The sequence below is a fragment of the Scyliorhinus torazame genome, chromosome 6, assembly GCF_047496885.1.
Source record: "Scyliorhinus torazame isolate Kashiwa2021f chromosome 6, sScyTor2.1, whole genome shotgun sequence".
Classification (NCBI taxonomy): Eukaryota; Metazoa; Chordata; class Chondrichthyes; order Carcharhiniformes; family Scyliorhinidae; genus Scyliorhinus; species Scyliorhinus torazame.
The window spans coordinates 22,829,859-22,842,746 of NC_092712.1; the positions used below are offsets into that span (position 1 = coordinate 22,829,859).

Consider the following 12,888-nt stretch of genomic DNA (forward strand, 5'->3'; position numbering starts at 1 on the left):
AAGGGTGCGGGAGGGGGGGGGGGGGGGGGGGGGGTGGGGGGGGAATCTTATTGAAACTTACAGGATACTGCGAGGCCTGGATAGAGTGGACGTGGAGAGGATGTTTCCAGTAGTAGGAAAAACTAGAACCAGAGGGCACAGTCTCAGATTAAAGGGACGATCCTTTAAAACAGAGATGAGGAGGAATTTCTTCAGCCAGAGGCTGGTGAATCTGTGCAACTCTTTGCCGCAGAGGTGTGGCCTGTCATTATTTGGCAAAAGAGAAATGAGGACAAACTTGCAGTGTGCAGTTAGGTTCTGGAACACCCTGCGTGAGAGTGTGGTGGAGGCAGGTTCAATCGAAGCATTCAAACGGGGATTAGACTGTCATCTGTGGAGCACTTTGCCGCAGAAGGCTGTGGAGGCCAAATCACTGAGTGTCTTTAAGACAGAGATAGATAGGTTCTTGATTAATCAGGGGTTATGAGGAGAATGCGGATGAGAAACATTTCAGCCATGATTGAATGGCAAAGCAGACGCGATGGGCCGAGTGGCCTAATTCTGCTCCTCTTTAATAATGGACTCTAAAATCTTACCAATGACCGAAGTCAGGCTAACTGGCCTATAATTTCCCATCTTCTGCTCCCTCCCTTCTTTTTCTTTTAATAAATATTTTATTGAAAATTTTTGGTCAACCAACACAGTACATTGTGCATCCTTTACACAATATTATAACAACACAAATAACAATGACCTATTTTATAAACAAAAAATGAATAAATAATAAATAACAAAAATGAAAACTAACCCTAATTGGCAACTGCCTTATCACAAGTAACACTCTCCAAAAATATAATTTAACAGTCCAATATATAATTATCTGTCGCAACGACCCTATACATATTATACAGTATATATTAACAACCCTGAGAGTCCTTCTGGTTCCTCCTCCACCCCCCCTCCCCGCCCCCCCCCTCCCCCCCCCCCTCACACCCCCCCACCCCACCCCCCCCCCCCCTCCCTCACCCCCCACCCCCGATCCTGGGCTGCTGCTGCTGCCTTCTTTTTTCCATTCCATCTATCTTTCTGCGAGGTATTCGACGAACGGTTGCCACCGCCTGGTGAACCCTTGAGCCGACCCCCTTAGAACGAACTTAATCCGCTCTAGCTTTATAAACCCCGCCATGTCATTTATCCAGGTCTCCACCCCCGGGGGCTTGGCTTCTTTCCACATTAACAATATCCTGCGCCGGGCTACTAGGGACGCAAAGGCCAAAAACATCGGCCTCTCTCGCCTCCTGCACTCCCGGCTCTTGTGCAACCCCAAATATAGCCAACCCCCAGCTTGGTTCGACCCGGACCCCCACTACTTTTGAAAGCACCTTTGTCACCCCCATCCAAAACCCCTGTAGTGCCGGGCATGACGAAAACATATGGGTATGATTCGCTGGGCTTCTCGAGCACCTCGCACACCTATCCTCCACCCCAAAAAATTTACTGAGCCGTGCTCCAGTCATATGCGCCCTGTGTAATACCTTAAACTGAATCAGGCTTAGCCTGGCACACGAGGACGACGAGTTTACCCTGCTTAGGGCATCTGCCCACAGCCCCTCCTCGATCTCCTCCCCCAGCTCTTCTTCCCATTTCCCTTTTAGTTCATCTACCATAGTCTCCCCTTCGTCCCTCATTTCCCTATATATATCTGACACCTTACCATCCCCCACCCATGTCTTTGAGATCACTCTGTCCTGCACCTCTTGTGTCGGGAGCTGCGGGAATTCCCTCACCTGTTGCCTCGCAAAAGCCCTCAGTTGCATATACCTGAATGCATTCCCTTGGGGCAACCCATATTTCTCGGTCAGCGCTCCCAGACTCGCGAACTTCCCATCCACAAACAGATCTTTCAGTTGCGTTATTCCTGCTCTTTGCCACATTCCATATCCCCCATCCATTCCCCCCGGGGCAAACCTATGGTTGTTTCTTATCGGGGACCCCCCCAAGGCTCCAGTCTTTCCCCTATGCCGTCTCCACTGTCCCCAAATCTTCAGTGTAGCCACCACCACCGGGCTTGTGGTGTAGTTCCTCGGTGAGAACGGCAATGGGGCTGTCACCATAGCCTGTAGGCTAGTCCCCCGACAGGACGCCCTCTCTAATCTCTTCCACACCGCTCCCTCCTCCTCTCCCATCCACTTACTCACCATTGAAATATTAGCGGCCCAATAATACTCACTTAGGCTCGGTAGTGCCAGCCCCCACCATCCCTGCTACGCTGTAAGAATCCCTTCCTCACTCTCGGGGTCTTCCCGGCCCACACAAAACCCATGATGCTCTTTTCAATCCTTTTTAAAAAAGCCTTCGTGATCACCACCGGGAGGCACTGAAAGACAAAGAGGAATCTCGGGAGGACCACCATCTTAACCGCCTGCACCCTCCCTGCCAGTGACAGGGATACCATATCCCATCTCTTGAAATCCTCCTCCATTTGTTCCACCAACCACGTTAAATTTAACCTATGCAATGTACCCCAATTCTTGGCTATCTGGATCCCCAGGTAACGAAAGTCCCTTGTTACCTTCCTCAACGGTAGGTCCTCTATTTCTCTACTCTGCTCCCCTGGATGCACCACAAACAACTCACTTTTCTCCATGTTCAATTTATACCCTGAAAAATCCCCAAACTCCCCAAGTATCCGCATTATTTCTGGCATCCCCTCCGCCGGGTCTGCCACGTATAGTAGCAAATCGTCCGCATACAAAGATACCCGGTGTTCTTCTCCTCCTCTAAGTACGCCCCTCCACTTCTTGGAACCCCTCAACGCTATCGCCAGGGGCTCAATCGCCAGTGCAAACAATAATGGGGACAGAGGGCATCCCTGCCTTGTCCCTCTATGGAGCCGAAAATATGCAGATCCCCGTCCATTCGTGACCACGCTCGCCATCGGGGGCCCTATACAACAGCTGCACCCATCTAACATACCCCTCTCCAAAACCAAATCTCCTCAACACCTCCCACAAATAATCCCACTCCACTCTATCAAATGCTTTCTCGGCATCCATCGCCACTACTATCTCTGTTTCCCCCTCTGGTGGGGCCATCATCATTACCCCTAACAGCCTCCGTATATTCGTGTTCAGCTGTCTCCCCTTCACAAACCCAGTTTGGTCCTCGTGGACCACCCCCGGGACACATTCCTCTATTCTCATTGCCATTACCTTGGCCAGGATCTTGGCATCTACATTTAGGAGGGAAATAGGTCTATAGGACCCGCATTGTAGCGGGTCCTTTTCCTTCTTTAAGAGAAGCGATATCGTTGCTTCAGACATAGTCGGGGGCAGTTGTCCCCTTTCCTTTGCCTCATTAAAGGTCCTCGTCAATACCGGGGCGAGCAAGTCCACATATTTTCTATAGAATTCGACTGGGAATCCATCCGGTCCCGGAGCCTTTCCCGCCTGCATGCTCCTAATTCCTTTCACCACTTCTTCTACCTCGATCTGTGCTCTCAGTCCCACCGTTTCCTGCTCTTCCACCTTGGGAAATTCCAGCCGATCCAAGAAGCCCATCATTCTCTCCCTCCCATCCGGGGGTTGAGCTTCATATAATTTTTTATAAAATGTCTTGAACACTCCATTCACTCTCTCCGCTCCCCGCTCCATCTCTCCTTCCTCATCCCTCACTCCCCCTATTTCCCTCGCTGCTCCCCTTTTCCTCAATTGGTGTGCCAGCAACCTGCTCGCCTTCTCCCCATATTCGTACTGTACACCCTGTGCCTTCCTCCATTGTGCCTCTGCAGTGCCCGTAGTCAGCAAGTCAAATTCTACATGTAGCCTTTGCCTTTCCCTGTACAGTCCCTCCTCCGGTGCTTCCGCATATTGTCTGTCCACCCTCAAAAGTTCTTGCAGCAACCGCTCCCGTTCCTTACTCTCCTGCTTCCCTTTATGTGCCCTTATTGATATCAGCTCCCCTCTAACCACCGCCTTCAACGCCTCCCAGACCACTCCCACCTGGACCTCCCCATTATCATTGAGTTCCAAGTACTTTTCAATGCACCCCCTCGCCCTTAGACACACCCCCTCATCTGCCATTAGTCCCATGTCCATTCTCCAGGGTGGGCGCCCTCCTGTTTCCTCCCCTATCTCCAAGTCTACCCAGTGTGGAGCGTGATCAGAAATGGCTATAGCCGTATACTCCGTTCCCCTCACCTTCGGGATCAACGCCCTTCCCAGCACAAAAAAGTCTATTCGCGAGTAGACTTTATGGACATAGGAGGAAAACGAGAACTCCTTACTCCTAGGTCTGCTAAATCTCCACGGGTCTACACCTCCCATCTGCTCCATAAAATCTTTAAGCACCTTGGCTGCTGCCAGCCTCCTTCCAGTCCTGGACTTCGACCTATCCAGCCCTGGTTCCAACACCGTATTAAAATCTCCCCCCATTATCAGCTTTCCCATCTCTAGGTCCGGAATGCGTCCTAGCATCCGCCTCATAAAATTGGCATCATCCCAGTTCGGGGCATATACGTTTACCAAAACCACCGTCTCCCCCTGTAGTTTGCCACTCACCATCACGTATCTGCCCCCGTTATCCGCCACTATAGTCTTTGCCTCGAACATTACCCGCTTCCCCACTAATATAGCCACCCCCCTGTTTTTCGCATCTAGCCCCGAATGGAACACCTGCCCCACCCATCCTTTGCGTAGCCTAACCTGGTCTATCAGTCTCAGGTGCGTTTCCTGTAACATAACCACATCTGCCTTAAGTTTCTTAAGGTGTGCCAGTACCCGTGCCCTCTTTATCGGCCCATTCAGCCCTCTCACGTTCCACGTGATCAGCCGGGTTGGGGGGCTTCCTCCCCCCCCCTTGTCGATTAGCCATCCCCTTTTTCCAGCTCCTCATCCGGTTCCTACGCAGCTGTATCTCCCCCAGGCGGTGCCGCCCCGCCCATCCCCTCCCATACCAGCTCCCCCCTCTCCCCAGCAGCAGCAACCCAGTAATTCCCCCCTCCCACCCCCCCCGCTAGATCCCCCGCTAGCGTAATTACTCCCCCCATGTTGCTCCCAGAAGTCAGCAAACTCTGGCCGACCTCAGCTTCCCCCCGTGACCTCGGCTCGCACCTCCTTCCTGCTTCTCTATTCCCGCCATGATTATCATAGCGCGGGAACCAAGCCTTCGCTTCTCCCTTGGCCCCACCCCCAATGGCCAACGCCCCATCTCCTCCACCTCCCCTCCTCCCCCCATCACCACCTGTGGAAGAGAGAAAAGTTACCACATCGCAGGATTAGTACATAAAACTCCTCTTTCCCCCCTTTTTAACCCCCCTCTTCGCCCCCCACATTCGCCCCACCACTTTGTTCAAACGTTCTTTTTAATAACCCGCTCATTCCAGTTTTTCTTCCACAATAAAAGTCCACGCTTCATCCGCCGTCTCAAAGTAGTGGTGCCTCCCTCGATATGTGACCCACAGTCTTGCCGGTTGCAGCATTCCAAATTTTATCTTCTTTTTATGAAGCACCGCCTTGGCCCGATTAAAGCTCGCCCTCCTTCTCGCCACCTCCGCACTCCAGTCTTGATAAACGCGGATCATCGCGTTCTCCCATTTACTGCTCCGAGTTTTCTTTGCCCATCTAAGGACCATTTCTCTATCCTTAAAACGGAGGAATCTCACCACTATGGCTCTGGGAATTTCTCCTGCTCTCGGTCCTCGCGCCATCACTCGGTATGCTCCCTCCACCTCCAACAGACCCGCCGGGGCCTCCGCTCCCATTAACGAGTGCAGCATCGTGCTCACATACGCCCCGACGTCCGCTCCCTCCGCACCTTCAGGAAGACCAAGAATCCTCTGGTTGTTCCTCCTTGCGTTGTTCTCCAGTGCCTCCAACCTTTCCACACATCGTTTCTGATGTGCCTCATGCGTCTCCGTCTTCACCACCAGGCCCTGTATGTCGTCCTCATTCTCGGCTGCCTTTGCCTTCACGACCCGAAGCTCCCGCTCCTGGGTCTTTTGTTCCTCCTTTAGCCCTTCGATCGCCTGCAGTATCGGGGCCAACAGCTCTTTCTTCATTTCCTTTTTGAGCTCTTCCACGCAGCATTTCAAGAACTCTTGTTGTTCAGGGCCCCATGTTAAACTGCCACCTTCCGACGCCATCTTGGTTTTTGCTTGCCTTCCTTGCCGCTGTTCTAAAGGACCCACTGCAATCCGGCCACTTTCTCCTCCTTTTTTCATCTGTATCCAGGGGGGATTCCCTTCTGGTTTACCGCACAGTGTTTTTAGCCGTCAAAATTGCCGTTGGGGCTCCTATCAAGAGCCCAAAAGTCCGTTTCACCGGGAGCTGCCGAAACGTGCGACTCAGCTGGTCATCGCCGCACCCGGAAGTCCCGCTCCCTCCCTTCTTAAACAGGGGTGTTACATTAGCCACTTTCCAGTCCTCTGGAACCCTTCCTGCTTCCAGTGATTCCTGAAAGATCGCCACCAATTCCTCCACAATCTCCTCAGCTATCTCTTTTAGAACCCTGGGGTGTGTCCATCCGGTCCAGGTGATTTATCCACCTTCAGGCCTTTCAGTTTGCCCAGACGCTTCCCCTTTGGCTGTGAGGGGGTCCCCAGTGCTGAAGCCCCATTCTTTAGTGTTTGATTGTTGGCTGCTGCCTCTGTGGGTGCTGACACTCCTCGAGTTCAGGCCTACGGTTCAGACATCCAGTGCACTAATCACCCTCTGAGACATGGCACCTGTGTCTTTGAGGAGGCACTTGAGAGTTCAAGAGCATGAACTGTTCCCACAATTAACAAGACTAATTCCTCATTTGAAATAGTCTTCAGCTGTGAAGCTAGAGGTCGCTCACAGTCAAAGGGGGTGAAAATAATTTTCAGGAGAGAAGCTCTGTCCTGGGAGAGCTTGGTTGGACAGACAGGCTGCAGCTGTTGTTGTGGCTTGCCACAATATTTCGAGATGGCTTAAAGGCCTCACAGGCACAAAGCCCCTCACCTTCCCCCGGCCCAAGGGTGAGCCCAATCTCGATCCCTCCAGACCCCCCCCGGAAGGCCCCTCTCCCAAGTACTGGGGCAGCAGCTCCGGTGTCCTCGAGCTGCCTGCTGGATAAATGGAAAGGGTTACTCACCTATGTTTAATTGTGCCTTATGTTTAAGGTGGAGATTGATAGATTAAATACTTTGGCTGCTTAGTGAATTGTAGCTAAGTCCAACTGGCTGACGACCGATAGTTCTCAAAAGGCAAAGATGGCACAGTCTTTCTCTGCAGCTCTTGTCCTATCCGTGTTCTTCGACAATCTTCCCGGGTCTTTTCTGTTTCTTTCGATAATAAAGGATCTCAGGAGATACAGAAGTCTGAGAACACGCACAAACAGATTCAAAAACAGCTTCTTCCCCGATGTTGCCAGACTCCTAAACGACCTCTTATGGACTGACCTGATTATCATAGAATTTACAGTGCAGAAGGAGGCCATTCAGCCCATCGCGTCTGCACTGGCCCTTGTAAATAAACACTGCTTTAACACTCACCTTAAGTCCACGCCTCCACCCTACCCCCGTAACTCAGTAACCCCAGCCAACCTTTTTTGGGCACTAAGGGCAATTTAGCAATGGCCAATCCACCTAACCTGCCCGTCTTTGGACTGTGGGAGGAAACCGGAGCACCCGGAGGAAACCCACGCACACACGGGGAGGACGTGCAGACTCCGCACAGACAGTGACCCAAGCCGGGAATCGAACCTGCGACCCTGGAGCGGTGAAGCAACAGTGCTGACCACTGTGCTACCGAGCTGCCCACTTTTATTTTTCTACACTTTTCTTTTCTTCTCATGTATTTAATGATCTGTTTGAGCTGCTCTCATAAAAATACTTTTCACTAAACCTCAGTACACGTGACAATAAACAAATCCAAACCAGCCCAATATCAGAAGCCACGATCATTGGCATTGTCCACCCAGATTAACTTACATTTAAAAACATCACTGACATACAATAGGAAATAGATGGTGGTTTTTCAAATTTAACTTGCGGATAATTTGTCTCATCACCTATCAGCTTTCTTCTGTTGAATTGCAAACCTGGAGACATAAATTCCATTGCTCTTGTACGAATAAGCTTCGAACAATGGCAGGTAGGAATTCTACTGATAGCATTCACCTCGGTCAACCCATTCCGGGGGAAGTGCCCAAGGTTATTAAATTCGGGAATTTGGGGGGGGCGTGGTCATCTGTGTTCAATAAGCAAGAGTCACCTGACCCCTGGTGGCCATCTTAACAGTTCGTCAGTTTTTGTTGCAAATGATTCAGAGACAGTTCCAGAAGCTTCCACATGAGCTCAGGCCACTTGTAAAATTATGAACATGAAGTGCATGTTCTGGGGCATGGCAGCTAGAACAACATTTGGCATTCCCTCCCCTTCCTCCATGGCTCATATCCCTTGATTCCATATCTATCTTTGCTTTGAGTATATTTAACAATGGAGGAAGAACAAATCTCTTATGTGAAGAATTATAAAGATTCACGACCCTTTGAGTGAGGAAATTTCCCCTCAGCTCAGTTCTTATGTTTGACCCCTGACCCTGAGACCATGCCCTGTGTTCCAGCCAATGGAAACAATGGTTGGATTCGCCGTTTCACAGCGTCGGAAGTGGGATTAGCGACCGGGCAGAGAATCCAGTGTTAAACAAAATACAGAAAAGAAACACTGCTATAACACTCACCTGGGCCATACACCTTCTGGCTCAGACACAGGAAGTAGCACTATCAATTCCTGGAAAGAGAAAAACAGACAGCTGGGTTTAATCTTTGATCTGTAAGCAGCCACGCCACGTAAAGCCCCCAGCTTTACCTGCAGATATGGATGGAGAATTGTCCATGGCCGCGCATGCGTACAGTGGCGACCTGCGGCGATCGCATCATACAACATGGCGCCGCCACGCGTGGGCCCGACATGCCAGATAGTGTCCCCTCTGTAACCCTCCTCAGCACCCCCGGACCAACTCCCACCAGTTCCCCCAGCCCCCACTGAAGCCCCCCCCCCCTCTAGCCAGCGGAATGACCCCCCCCCTCCCCGACTGTGGCGGTGCTGTCACCACGCGAGGTCTCCGAAAACCGAGAGCACGCGCGCCCCACGCCGTCGGGAAGTCGGCCCATCGGGTGCAGAGAATCGGGGGAGGGCCTTCAGGTGAGGTTCTGAGGGCGTCTCAACAGCGTGCGGTGTACTTACCGATGGTGCCATTGTGGCAGGAGCGGAGCGTCCGCAAAACGGCGCCCACGATCTCGGCGTCAAAACAGGTTCTCTGGCCAATCGCCGAATGCAATTTTGGCATCGGCAATCAGAGAATCCAGCCCGAAGTCTCCCAAATGGAAAATCCCGGCCAATCTTTCAGCATCTACCCTATCAAGCCCCGTTTACATTTCAGTGAGATCACCTGTCATTTTTCTAAACCCCGGGGGATTTACAAGGACAATACCAAATGGAGAGGTTAGACTTATCAGGACCGTCTGGGGCTCTTTACTCCAGAAAGGGGAGACCGAGGGGTGGTATAACAGAGGTCTTTAAGATAATGAGAGTTTGAGAGGGTAGACATAGAATAGATGTTTATACTTCTGGGGATGGCCAAACTGTGAGGAGCTGAATCGAAGACAATTATTAATAATTCCAGAAAGGATTTCAGGAGGATTTCATTAGCCAGACAGGGGTCAGAAGGAAGAAACTGCTGCCAAAGGGAATGTTTGAGGTGAATAAAGCATTGATGCATTTCGGGAAAGTTGGGAAAGTACATGAGGAAGAGGGGAACAGAAGATTCTGGAGTGTAAGTGCCAAATGGACTGTTTCTGCCTGGTAAGCTCTATGTAGATTGGCTAAAGAGCAGCTGGTGGGCAGGTGTTCAGCGCGACAGCTGGTACGATGCCAGTTCCCGCGGGCTTTGTTGCATCCGTGGGCACTCAGTTACTTCTTAATGCCACACGGAGTAAACCGAGAACGGGAACACTCCTCCCCCATTCCCAAACAGGAATGGGAATCTCCCCCCCCAACAGGGGTGCGAATCCCTCTCTCAATCGGTCTGGGATTCTCTTTCCAAACAGGAATGGGAATCTTTCCCTGAATCCGTCTGGGGACCCTTCCCGACGTAGGAACGGGAGCCTCTTCCTCCTGGTTGTGCTGAACTCAGGGGATCGTCTAGAATTTGGCGAAGCTGCTTTTATTTTGTCCATACTATCGGCCTTGATATTTGTCCCTGCTGAGGGGCAGGGGAGGTGGATGGGCTGGAGGGTCAGGTTAAAGAGGCCACAACAAACTGCAGTAGACCACACACCTAAGTATCCCACAGTCCTCCCATACAGAGGACTTTTAGAAGTTAACTCATGCTACATATATTTCCAAGATATCTTAGGGATGCACTTCTTGCGACTCAGGAGGACTGGGGGCGATATTCCCAGGCCCCTCAATTAAGGTTCCGCACCCACCCCCAGTCCAAACCTACCCCTCTATCCTGATTGCCAATCTCCACAACACCATCCTCAAACACTGATCACTGGCCTCTCCCCATACCCCGCCACCCTAACCCCCACTTCCCAAGGACTGGGGACTGTCTCCAAAGGAGACAGAATTGCATGACGTTAATGTGATTCTGCCGTTAAAACCAACATGATTTCTGCATTTGGTGTCTTTTGGAGTTTGTGGCCCCTCCCTTCCCGTAGATCAAGGCACCGTCACGTTTGATGTTGATATGGGAAGGTTTGAAAAATTTCTGAATCAATGTTCTTTTTGATTCCAGATCGCCAGAACCAATCCATGTTGATCACGTAAGTAGCCTGAGAAATCGGTTTCAGTGATACATTATTCTCAGTATATTTAAAATCGTCCATTTTGAAGTCTCCTGGAATAGAGTGAGGCACAACATCCAATCAGAGTGGGGCACCGCATCCAATCAGAGGGAGGCACCGCATCCAATCAGAGTGAGGCACCACATCCAATCAGAGTGGGGCACCGCATCCAATCAGAGTGAGGCACCGCATCCAGTCAGAGTGAGGCACCACATCCAATCAGAGGGAGGCACCGCATCCAATCAGAGGGAGGCACCGCATCCAATCAGAGTGAGGCACCACATCCAATCAGAGGGAGGCACCGCATCCAATCAGAGTGAGGCACCACATCCAATCAGAGTGGGGCACCGCATCCAATCAGAGTGAGGCACAACATCCAATCAGAGTGGGGCACCGCATCCAATCAGAGGGAGGCACTGCGTCCAATCAGAGTGAGGCACCACATCCAATCAGAGTGGGGCACCGCATCCAATCAGAGGGAGGCACCGCATCCAATCAGAGTGAGGCACTGCGTCCAATCAGAGTGAGGCACCACATCCAATCAGAGTGGGGCACCGCATCCAATCAGAGTGAGGCACCGCATCCAATCAGAGTGAGGCACCGCATCCAATCAGAGTGAGGCACCGCATCCAATCAGAGTGAGGCACCGCATCCAGTCAGAGTGAGGCACCGCATCCAGTCAGAGTGAGGCACCGCATCCAATCAGAGTGAGGCACCACATCCAATCAGAGTGAGGCACTGCGTCCAATCAGAGTGAGGCACCACATCCAGTCAGAGTGAGGCAACGCATCCAATCAGAGTGAGGCACCGCATCCAATCAGAGTGAGGCACCGCATCCAGTCAGAGTGAGGCACCGCATCCAATCAGAGTGAGGCACCGCATCCAATCAGAGTGAGGCACCGCATCCAATCAGAGTGAGGCACCGCATCCAGTCAGAGTGAGGCACCGCATCCAATCAGAGTGAGGCACCGCATCCAATCAGAGTGAGGCACCGCATCCAAACAGAGTGAGGCACCGCATCCAGTCAGAGTGAGGCACCGCATCCAATCAGAGTGAGGCACCACATCCAGTCAGAGTGAGGCACCGCATCCAATCAGAGTGAGGCACCGCATCCAATCAGAGTGAGGCACCGCATCCAGTCAGAGTGAGGCACCTCCTCCAATCAGAGTGAGGCGCCACATCCAATCACAGTGAGGCACCACATCCAATCAGAGTGAGGCACCGCATCCAGTCAGAGTGAGGCACCTCCTCCAATCAGAGTGAGGCGCCACATCCAATCACAGTGAGGCACCACATCCAATCAGAGTGAGGCACCGCATCCAGTCAGAGTGAGGCACCTCCTCCAATCAGAGTGAGGCACCACATCCAATCACAGTGAGGCTCCTCATCCAATCAGAGTGAGGCACCGCATCCAGTCTGAGTGAGGCACCGCATCCAATCAGAGTGAGGCACCACATCCAATCAGAGTGAGGCACCGCATCCAGTCAGAGTGAGGCACCGCATCCAATCAGAGTGAGGCACCGCATCCAATCAGAGTGAGGCACCGCATCCAATCAGAGTGAGATACTTCATCCAATCAGAGTGAGGTACCGCATCCAATCAGAGAGAGGCACCACGTCCAATCAGAGTGGGATACAGTGGGGATGGACTCTCTGTCTGTGTTCTCTCTTTGGGGAGGGTCTCTCTGTGTGGGGATGGTGCTTTATGAGGGGGAGGGTCTCTCTGTGGGGGGGAGTGGACTCTTTGTGGGGGTAACAGGGCTTTCTGTGGGGGAGCGGTCTTTCAGTGAGGGAGGGGGTCTCTCAGTGGGGGAGGGGTCTTTCAGTGGGGGAGGGTCTCCCTGTGGGGAGGGTCTCTCTGTGGGAGTGGGGCGCTCGGTGGGGGAGGGGCGCTCGGTTGGGGAGGGACTCCCGGTGGGTGGAGTGCAATCCTGGTGGGAGAGGGTATGTACGTGGGGGAGGGTGTGTGTGTGTGGGAGTGTGTGTATGTGTGTGAGGGAGGGGTGTGTGACTGTGTGTGCGCGCGCGTGTGGTAGGGGGTCTGTGTGTGAGGGAGGGGTGTGTGTGTGAGAGGGAGGGGAGTGTGTGTGAGAGGGAG

General features: G+C 52.2%; 1 pseudogene; it reads left to right on the top strand.

Annotated features, from left to right (window-relative positions):
- The window catches only part of LOC140425676 (myosin-13-like), a 249,275-nt pseudogene that overhangs the window by 26,154 nt on the left and 210,233 nt on the right, over positions 1-12,888 (top strand).